Source organism: Pinus tabuliformis, chromosome X, assembly GCF_031772625.1.
Source record: "Pinus tabuliformis cultivar Carrire ecotype Pingquan chromosome X, CPIR1, whole genome shotgun sequence".
Taxonomy (NCBI): Eukaryota; Viridiplantae; Streptophyta; class Pinopsida; order Pinales; family Pinaceae; genus Pinus; species Pinus tabuliformis.
The window spans coordinates 91,942,954-91,954,045 of record NC_142308.1 but is presented as its reverse complement, the minus strand read 5'-3'; positions in this window follow the sequence as shown (position 1 = coordinate 91,954,045).

Here is an 11,092-nt window from a genome sequence, read left to right as displayed (position 1 = left end):
ACATTATCTTTCAACCATCTATTCATCAGATGACTCCACTGGAGCAGGGTCTTTTGTGCTTGAGCCTGGTAGTTTAGATTGAGGTAGACAGGGAATGTGGCGCTCAATTCGACCAAGGCGAGCATTCTGCTGTTGGATTTGAAGTTGAATCAGTTGAAGTTCTTTCTGAATCTCCTGAAGACCGGGGTCGGAATTTGCAGAAATAGATGGAGAGGACATAATGGCTTTGGTGACGATGCTCTTCATCAGCCATAAGAGATGAACAAATTTCTTGTACAAAGTAAGACGACCACAGGTATGACCAGGATCTGGAATCAACCCACTCCAATCCTTCATCGGGACCTCAATTTCTGCCTCCCAAGATGAAATCAATTGCTTCACCTGGGTGGGAGTCCCATTGTTATAGGCCTGGACCGTTTCCTGCAAGATATGGGCATCAGATTTTCTGCCTCGCTGTCTTGGAGGCTTGCCTGAAGTCGAGCCCCTACTCTTTCCTTTACCAGCCTGAGAATTACAACCATGACCTCCACGCCCAGAGGCACCAACACCCGGAGAAGACTTGACCATAGTGAAAGAGGACAAACCACCCTTCGTCTAGTTCCTCAACCCTGCCCCTGCCCGTGACCCAACCATCGTCGCAAAGGACAGAGAGAGAAATTGTTTATGCAGACCTGGTGCAACAACATGACATGAAAGCAACAAGAAATTGACATTAAGCTTAAGCCTAAGAAGAGGACCAAAAACAAGAGTGACACCTTCTTGCACTGCACCACACCAAGAAACGATAGCCCGAACCAATATACAGAGGAAAGCATGAAACTTCCAAGAGTGAAAGACCTCCACAGAGAATTAATAACGACCCCCCTGCTCTCATTCACTCGGATGGTATCACAAAATCCACAGACACGGCTTGGCAAAGCTGCCCTTGCCCTTCCCTTTCGCAGGGTTGGCCATATTAACTTACCCCCAAACACATATAACCCGCATGCAGTATACAAATTACATAAAACCCAAAACATGCGAAACAATCCCATACGAGATAATAGAGTGCCGTAAAAAACTGAAATCGATGTAATGTGAACGAGAGTGCCATTATAGACAGTCACAAAAAATTTCCAATCCACCAGTAAGCCTTTTCCCCTCCTTACGCAAGGCACATAGAAAATGGCAGTCCCCAACCCAAGGAAAAGGATAAGGATAAGGACATACCAGGCTGAGTTTTCCATCTGCTTATAGAGACCAGTCACAGATGAGGTTGCTCCCCGCACTCTAGTCTCCTTGAACTAGAGCAAAATTATCTGAGACCACATTGAAGACAGACTAAACACTGAACAGATGGGTTCGTGAATACCCCAACTCCCACCACCTGGATTTAAATCTCTGCCAGACCTCACTTCGTAATTTTGCTGAAGGTTGCGTCCGTCCCTTCCCTTAAGGTCACCAATCATGTGAGGGCATGGGTGAGGCCGCCCAGCAGCCCTCTCATAAATGTGATTAAACATGTCAACAATCCCTAGACAAATCCTTAGCTAGCTCACACCTTGATTCGGTGAAATATATAATTTTACTTTATTTATAATATATATTTAATTTTTTTTTATAAGAGGAATAAATACCCACACACACACATACCCACACGCACGCACACACACACGCACATGCACACACACACACTCATATATTATACAAGTTCTTTTAACACTTTTTGTTTTTGAATTTTTTAATTAAAAAAAACCAATATATATATATATATATATATATATAATACCTTTTTAATCTATATTTTGGATAATTTATATTCATTTTATACCTCATTAATTTAAATTTAAGATAATATATACTCATGATAATGCATAAGTGGCTATAAATTTGATTGCATTTGGTATATAAGTAATCTTCCAGAGTTATAACATGTCTTTCAATTTAAATATTAATAACTAAAGTAAGAAAAATAATTTAGAAAATTAAACATGAGTTTAGTGAAAGGTCGAAAGCCATGCACCATCTAAACCCACTAAAGGAGGTTATTGCAACCAAAAACCAAATCTAAATGGGGGCCTTGAGCCAAATCACGAGGTCGCAGTGACTCCTCACTCCAAATATCAATTAGTTGATAACCGAGACAAAGAAAATCAATCTAGAGATAGAAAAAAATTTGAAAAACAAGGAGGAGCAAGCAAAAGAAGACATTTTGAATACATTGCTACTCTCAATACAAATCACAGAGCCAAGAAATAAAAATCTACATACAGCTGTTGTGTAAATATCTAGTCGATTAGCCACCAATCTTCGACGAAATTATTACATTAAAATCATGATATTACATTAAGGCAAAAACACATTTATTAATTTCTCGAAGAGGGCATCAAGACATCTAGAATTTAACATATCCAAACACTTAGTCATTTCCTTCATTATCAACATATTAAGCATTTACTTATTATTTCAAGTCACCACAATCATCTTAAAGGAAGAGATAGGCCACATAAATTCATTGCTCCCATGCTTTGTTAAAAATATCAAGATTTAGCTTCAATATACACTTAGAAAATCAATGCATATAACCAATAAAATCAATGAGTTAATACAAGTAGAAAATTAAAAGGCTCAGTGACAAAAAAAAGTTTCAAAAACAACTCCAAGCATTAAAGGAAAAATGTGGTTTACAAATTAAAGATCAAGCACTAATTTCACAAGATGTTCCAAAATTACATAGTTTAATACCCAAAAATTTCAAGCATCAACACACTGCAATTCAATGTGATTGAAAATCACAAGAAAGGTAGGGTGCCAATAAAACAATTGATGAAATATCAATTGATAAAGACAAGGACATTAATTACTTGAAGAATCATAGTCAAATCTCACTTGCAAAAGTAATAAAAAAATAAGAAAATAGCAATCCTAAAGGTAGATAAAAAGACATTCATGGATGTGAATAAATCAAGAAAGTATTCAAAAGTTGAGACTACAAATAAATAACCCTTAACCAATCCAATCTAATCAAGAGTCTTTTGAAGTTGAGATTGTGAATAAAAAGACATCAACAAAATTAATTGAAACTAAAAATTATTATCATTACTAAAGAAGTTTTAGTTGTGAAAAAACTTCTAGAAAATGAGTTCAAGAAACAATTCAATGCTAAGTAAACACCTATAGATTGAAAGATGATTGATATTTCATCAATTTCCATTGATGAAGACATTGACACATCATTGAATACAAAAATATCACATCAATATGACAACTCAAGTACCTCCTGACCAAATTTGTAACCTGCATTTGCGGACTAATTCTCAGTAGTTTCCCTGATCAAACTGGAAGTTAGCTTAGCTAAGACCTGAGCAATTTCTTGGAAACTCGCTTCGGATATAAAACTTTGAGTATTCAGAGATGCCCTCATGAAAATACTAAACCAAAGATTAAGAAGGTTAGACATATCAAGTTACAATATCAACACCCAAATTATAGAGAAGATAGCATATAATAATTAAGATTCAATGTCAACATTGTTGTTACATAACAAAGCATCCGAAAATTAATACATCTCGAAGTCAACAACAAAGAGGTTCAAATCCAAACATTTATCAGTAAAGAGTTCCAAAAAGAATCTATTAAGGTTGGAATGATCTTCTTTCAATACAACAATATTGTTTGGAGCTTCAAAATTCATATTTCCTTAGGACCTCAACCTTATCAAATAGGGAAGTGTACAAGAAGATGAAATATTCTATCAAAGGAAGTGTTCTCTACCTATGTTTTGATGACAAAGAATTATTTAGCCATCATGTAAAATTTATAATCATCTATTATGCAATTAGATGAATATTATACTAATGTTATAATAGTGATAAACCATGCCATTTTCCAAGGATACAAGATGATATGAATTTCAAATTCTATAGAAGCACAAGGCTTCGTTAACATAGGGCTTAAGGCCATTACAACAGTATACTCATCGGGAGTTCAATATGTCATTGTGGAAATTGAACTTGGGTGGATAAGATAATACTCCTCACAGTTACCCGAGCTCGATCCAATTGAAGGGAAATAAATTTATATGTCATGAATTGTCAATGTAAAACTAATTGAAAAATGAGTTACACATTCAAAAAATTATTTCGAGACATTTAATATGAAAGGATATTGTCCATATATTTGGTCATTTTATCAAACACAACATAGGCTGGGAAAGCCACTAACATTGTGTTTAAGTTGTTATTTTTCTTACATATACTTGTTAGGAAAACACCTTATTGAGTGTCCTCTTGTGGTATGTTGAAGTTATGTTAGCAATTAGAGGAAGGATGGTTGGTTGAGCCAGGTCAAATGAAGTACTCATGGATTTGGCACTAGTTTCTTGTTATTAGCTAGGATTCTTGCTTCTAGCATGATTTCTTGAGCTTCCACGTGATACCACCAACACTTAAGTGTAGATATTGTCTTTCTCTCTTTTCCCTCTACTTTTGCACTCTATTTTCCTAGTCTAGTTACAATATGCCTGATCTTGTGGTAATTATATTTGCATTTCTGGTGCCTCCCTCTCTCAACATTTTATTATTATTATGCACCATTTCTTTTTGCTTTTATTTTTCATTTGTTTTTTATATTTGTTAGCATATTACTACATATGCCACGTGTAGTTCCTTGTTATATTAATACAAGGGTGAAATGGGTCAATATGTTAAGTATGAACTTATCTCTATCATGCAATGATTCCTTCATTATATTAGGACTTGTGCCACCTTTTTCATTAGGCACCTTCCTCTTTCTCATGTATCCTTCATTTGCCTATTTTTGATTTATTATCTCTATGATTTCTACTACTTCTACACCTTTTAAACTTCTTCATTGGATATTTCTTCTCTTGTATTTTTTTTTTTCAAATCATAGCTCTTTTCACGAGGGAAAATGTAATGTATAGATTTTGTACTTCGTACAATAGCCCCTTAGATATTGTTGTGGATTTCATGCCATCTATCATCCATGCTTAGACATGCTTTATGACAACATAAAGGTCCACCTCATCTTTGTGATGACTTGCATGTGTGGAAGTTCTACCTTTGAATTTCCTTGCTAAGGTAGATGCATGGTTTTGATCTCCCATTTGATGTTCGTTGCCATGGTAGGGTCCCCTAGCATAAATAATGATCTCCTTTCTTGGTCACATATTTGTCTTTAGTAGACTCCTCTGTTACCTTGTTTCCACTTCGTAGCCAATTGGATTGATTATGAGCTTTGTACATTGGATATAGTATCAATTAACTATAGAACCTCATTTGGGTACCCAAACATCTATAATCAGTTAGGGAATTCCCTCTGAGGATTTTACCTGATCAAATTTCCCTTTTCTTTGATAATATAGGCACACATCCTTGGCCATAAGTTTTCTTTTTTTCCCAATTTATATTACACACGTGGCTCATAATTTGCTCAAACCAAAGGGTTATTTATTTATTGAAATTGTAGTTTGCCCCAATTCCTTGTAATTTAGTTGGTCAAAATCATAAAATAACCGATGTAGACAAAATACCATTTTGTAGTGAGTGTAATGGCTAGTTGCCACTCAAACATCCCAATTTATATTTACATCTCTTTTTACTATGTTAAGGTTTATATTTTCACATATCATAAATTTATTGCATTAAAAACTCCCTAGTGAGTTTGTGATATCCTTACATCTCCATGCTCTTGGACTTGCTTGGATTGTTTATCTCCATTACTCCACTGAACTTTAATCCTCTAATTATTGTAGAAAGTTGTAATTGGTTTCTCCTCTTCATTGGATTGGATATGCCTTTATTGGGTCAATTAATTTTATTTGATGGTGTTTTTTAACTTCATCCCTAGCCACACTTCTATCAATATTCACCCCTAAAATCAAATGATTATTTAATAAAGATTTCTTGCTATGATGTTACCGAGATTTTTCCTCAAAAGAAAACCTTGAGAGGAAATCCTTGAGCACTTCCGTAGATTTTACGGATGGTATACAATGTAAACATGTTAGCATATATTACAACATCTAAGTCGTTGGGGACATTGAGTAAGGCACATAATATAGGCAACACACTCAAGGGATTAACCTTGAGACCCTCTACTTGCATCTCAAATCATTCAACGACTTGAGCTAGCCAATTGAGCTCTTTTCTCGAAGGAAACATCATTAAGAAACTCTCAAACATTTCCACTCAAACACAGATGGTACCTAGTGCAAAGTGGCCATCACTAATTATGGCCTCTAACTTGATAAGGACATTGATGCATGCAATAAAGGAAACCGACCTAAGGAATCAACCTTAAGCCCTCATGCATGAAGCTTAAAAAATTCAACCACTCAACCACTTGAATTAGCCCATTAAGTTCTTTTCTCCAAGGAAACATTTCTCGCATACATAGATGGTATCTAGTGCAAACTAGCCATCACTAATTATGGCCTATAACTTGACAAGGACAATGAGTGAGGCATGCAATAGAGGAAACCAACCTAGGGAATCAACCCTAAGCCCTCATGCATGAAGCTCAAAACACTCAATGCCTTATCCCCAATAAATATTTTTTCTAAGTAAAATCCTCATTTTTGCAATTTTGGAATTGAGAAATATTTTGGTGTAAACTTAGGAAAAAGTGGGTTGAGGAGCCACTCATTTAATTTTTGGAAAAAAATGGAGGAAGTAAACATTAGGATAAAAGGGAATTATTTTGTTAGTGGAATGTGGGGGCCACTTAAAAAAGGAAATTTGATCCCCTTGAGAAATTCACACTAGGGAAAGAGGGATGAAAAGAAAGGGAGTTCGAATTAGTGGAGAAGTGGACCCACCAAGGAAAAAGGGACCAACATCTATAAATAGCACATGGGGGCACCATTTTTGCATCTTTGTCCATCTAATATCTTGAGATCAAACTCTCTCTTGGAGGTTGTTCAACACAAGAGAAACATAATTGTTTATCTCAAGAGTTTCAAACGAAACTCACCCTCATTTAAGAGAACTTCAAGTGTCTCCCTAGTGAGGCCTTGGGGAGTCTACTTAAGGACTTCCATTGGAGATAATTGCAGATATTTCACTCAGTTATTCGCACTATCTGGGCATAGAAGAAGAACTTCAATGATTAATTGGAGCAACACTCTTTGATTGTAGGTTTTGGGTATTTGCAGGGAATTTCTCTCTCGGTAGGATGAAGAGTTTGGCACCAATTTTCAAGGCTCAGTCAACGACATATTGCTGGGCCAGATTTTTCTCTTTCAGGGCCTGCACAAGGGTTATTAGGAAAAATCTGCATGTAGATTTGGGTTGGGAATTTAGCTGGAGTTTAACTGGGAATTTGGCCTTTTCTCGGAGGAGAATTATGTAGGAGATTTTCAGCTATTTCCAGCATTGGATTTGGATCATTTTGCAGTGGTGATTCCTTGTTGGGAAAAAAGCTGGGCAGACTGGGATTTTCACACATTTTGGGGCTTTTCGGGTCAGCTAGAACTAGCCCAAGATTTTTCTAGGTTTGGTAGATTTGGGCAAGAGGATTCTCCAGTTACTTTTGCAAATTTTTTGGAGTAGATTTGAGGGCATAAATCATAATTCACCTACAACAACAACAACAAATTTCTGGGTAGTGCGAGTTACCAGTTTCACCCATTTCTAGCCTTGAGGATCTACAGCTTTCACTTGGATTTTGCATGCTTGCATAAGTAAGCCCAATTTCCATCATTCCACTCTATTTGTACTCAATTCTCGCATTGATATTAATAAAACGACTCAAACTTTGCTCATATTCTATGGTTTACTGATTCTGCGTGTATATGTGAATTTTTATTGTTGTAGCTTAGTGCATGTCTCTATTATTTATTATTATTTTCCATTAGGTATATTATAGTGGTATCATAGCAAGTTCTTGGCCAACTATGGGAAAAATTAGCAAGTGATTCCACCCATATACCAAGGAGTCGTGTTCCACAAAGGTAGAGGAAGAGGATGTGGTAGAGAATACAAGCTTGACCATTTCTCAGACACAAAGCTTGACAATTCTAGAGAACACATGGAAGACCATGGAGGCAATGAAAAACCTAGGCAGAATGGGTGAGATCTGTTGCTGGAAGGATTGGTGAGGTCGAACCAACAGATGATGGAACTAACGTGGCAGATGTTGGGTCTGCAATTGTAGAACATGCAAGGAGGACCCTAAGGAAGGGCCAATGATGGAGAAGGTGGGTCCCAGACAGGAGAAGGAAGTCATGTGCATGCATGCACAAACCAGCCGAGCACCCATACTTATGGCTAGACAATGGGACCCACGATGCCTCATTTACTTGAGGAACCAGAGAGGGAGAGGGAGCTAGATGCATTTGTTAAATTGATGATATATTTCATCAATGGATTTGATGAGTATGAGGCATTGGATCCCAGGGTCTAGAGAGTTTTATCCTTTGAGGATTATTGCCACCTAAAGGAGAAATATAGATTAAGGGCAGGAGCACCTTCTAGAGGAGGACAACACCATCAGAACTATGATACTCAAAAAATGGCAGGGAAAGTAATTCTTCCCTATTTCGATGGATTGACTAGGAGTTCATCCAGAGCATGGATTCAGAAATTAGACACATACTTCCACCTGAATCCCATGAGATATATAAATGCGATCAAATTTTCCACCCTACATTTGGAGGGAGATGCGCAAGATTAGTGGTAGCATGGATTGGTCACATTAGGGCATGCATCTATCACATCGTACACTAAGTTCACACAGAGGTTGGTGGAGATATTTGACAGGAAGGACCTAAAGTTACACTTCAGGGAGCTATCTAACTTGAAGCAGACAGGAAGGGCTGAGGCATACATGGCGGAGTTCTAGAGACTAGCTGTTATGGTCTCTAACATATCAGAGACAAGACTGATCATGTTGTTCATTGAGGGGTTGGCATAGCCACTACGCGATTTGGTGAGAACTTACAAGCCAATGTCATTGTAGGATGCCATTAACCAGACTAGGGACATGCTTGATGAAGTTTTGAAGACCGAGACACTAATACCTCCTAGGCCTACCTTTCCTCAGAAAGGTAAGGACATTAGACCTCCTTAGAAGGAGTGGATAGGACGAGGACATTTGGATGATGAGACCAGGCGATGCTTCCAAAGGAGGGGAGCCGTGCTTTACATGTTAGGAGCCATGGGCACCAGGACATCGGTGCAACAAGGGCAAGGCCCATTACATAGAAGTATTTTTAGACAATGAGCCGAAGGATATGGATGAGTAGGAGATAGATGGAGGCGATTGTGGGCCACAAACAATGGGAGGAGGACCACCACCACCACCTGGAGGAGGGAGGAGTTATGGCTTCACCTCGAGAAGTTTTAAAGTGCTTGACATTGAGGATCAGGGGCACAGTTCAGGGCCAACATGTATCAGTATTGGTGGACAGTGGGGCTACCCACACCTTCATTCATGCCTAGATGGTGGAGTGTAGAGGTATACACTCCGAGGCTTTTGAGGGGTTCTTAATCTTCATACCAGGAGACAAGACCATGCAGTGCACAAGATATGTTCCCAGTTTGACCTTGCCCATAGGGAACTACTCTATGACAAATCATTTTTGTTGTTTTTGATGTGTCAAACACTAATGTGGTGATGGATATCCATTGGTTATATTCTCTAGGGTGTGTCACTATTGATTAGAAAAAATTGAAGATGGAGTTCGTGGGGCCAAATGGAAAGCTGGTAGTACTGACAGGTATGCATTCATACCCACCATAGACCATTTCAACTCACAGGATGGAGGCAGACTTGAGAAAGGGAGACATAACAGGGGCAATAGAGTTGCGTATCTAAGAGTCGGGGAAGCAGGAGTAGCAACCACACCCGAATATTTTGGCACTATTGGAGAAGCATTAGACAATGTTAAGAGACATTCCTCCAGGCTGTCCACCAAATAGGGGCTTCCAGCACACCATAGAGCTAGAGGAGAGGGTGCATGTAGTCAGTACCACCCCCTATAGGCTTCCCGAGGCATACCGATATGAAATTGAGAGGGCTATTTAGGAGTTGTTGGTGTTGGGGCACATTAGGCCCAATTATGGTCCCTTTCCTTCTTTGGTGGTGTTGGTGAAGAAGAAGGATGGGACTCTACGTATGTGCATTGATTATAGAGCCCTGAAAAAGAGGATGTCGAAGAACATATATATGATTCTGCACATTGATGAGTTGATGGATGAGATTAGAGGAGTGAAATACTTCTCTAAGATAGATTTTCACTTTGGATATCATTAGATTTGGGTGAGGGAGTAGGACATCCCGAAGACCGCATTTAGATGCCATTATGGACATTTCAAGTTTTTGGTTATGCCTTGCGGGTTGACCAACGCTCTAGCTACATTTCAATCCTGCATGAACCATGTATTCCGCAAGAAGCTGCACAAATGTGTTTAGGTATTTTTGGATGACATTTTGATATACAACAGGACATGGGGGGAGCATCTTCAACACTTGGAGGAGGTACTGTGCAGTCTTAAGGAGAAACAGTTGTATGCCAAGATGTACAAGTGTGAGTTTGGGGTGACAGAGATGTTGTATCCTAGTCATGTGATTGGGGAGGATGGTGTGCGAGTGCACCGCGAGAAGATCAAGGCCATTCTGGAATGGCCTACACCTAGGAATGTGACAGAGTTGAGGGGATTATTGGGTATATGCACATACTACAGGAGGTTTGTGAAGGGGTTTTCACAATTAGTAGCACCCCCCACAAACTTGACGAAGAAGGGAGCTTTTGAGTGGAAAAATGTGGCACAAGAGGCTTTTGAACACCTTAAGAGGGTGGTGAGCAACTATACAATATTATCCATGCCCAATTGTACACAACCTTTTGTCTTGGAGTGTGATGCATCTGGAGAGGGCATCAAGGCAATGTTGATGTAGGGAAGTCATCATATAGCCTATGAGAGCCGGAAGCTTCAAGAGTATGAGAGGTTGTATTCTATATACGGCAAGGAGGTGTTGCCCATCATGCATGCATTGGCCAAGTTCCAACAATATTTGGTGGGAAACACGTTCTAGATGAATACTAATCGATTTTTCCTTGAGTAAAAGGACATCAAAGAGAGGCAAA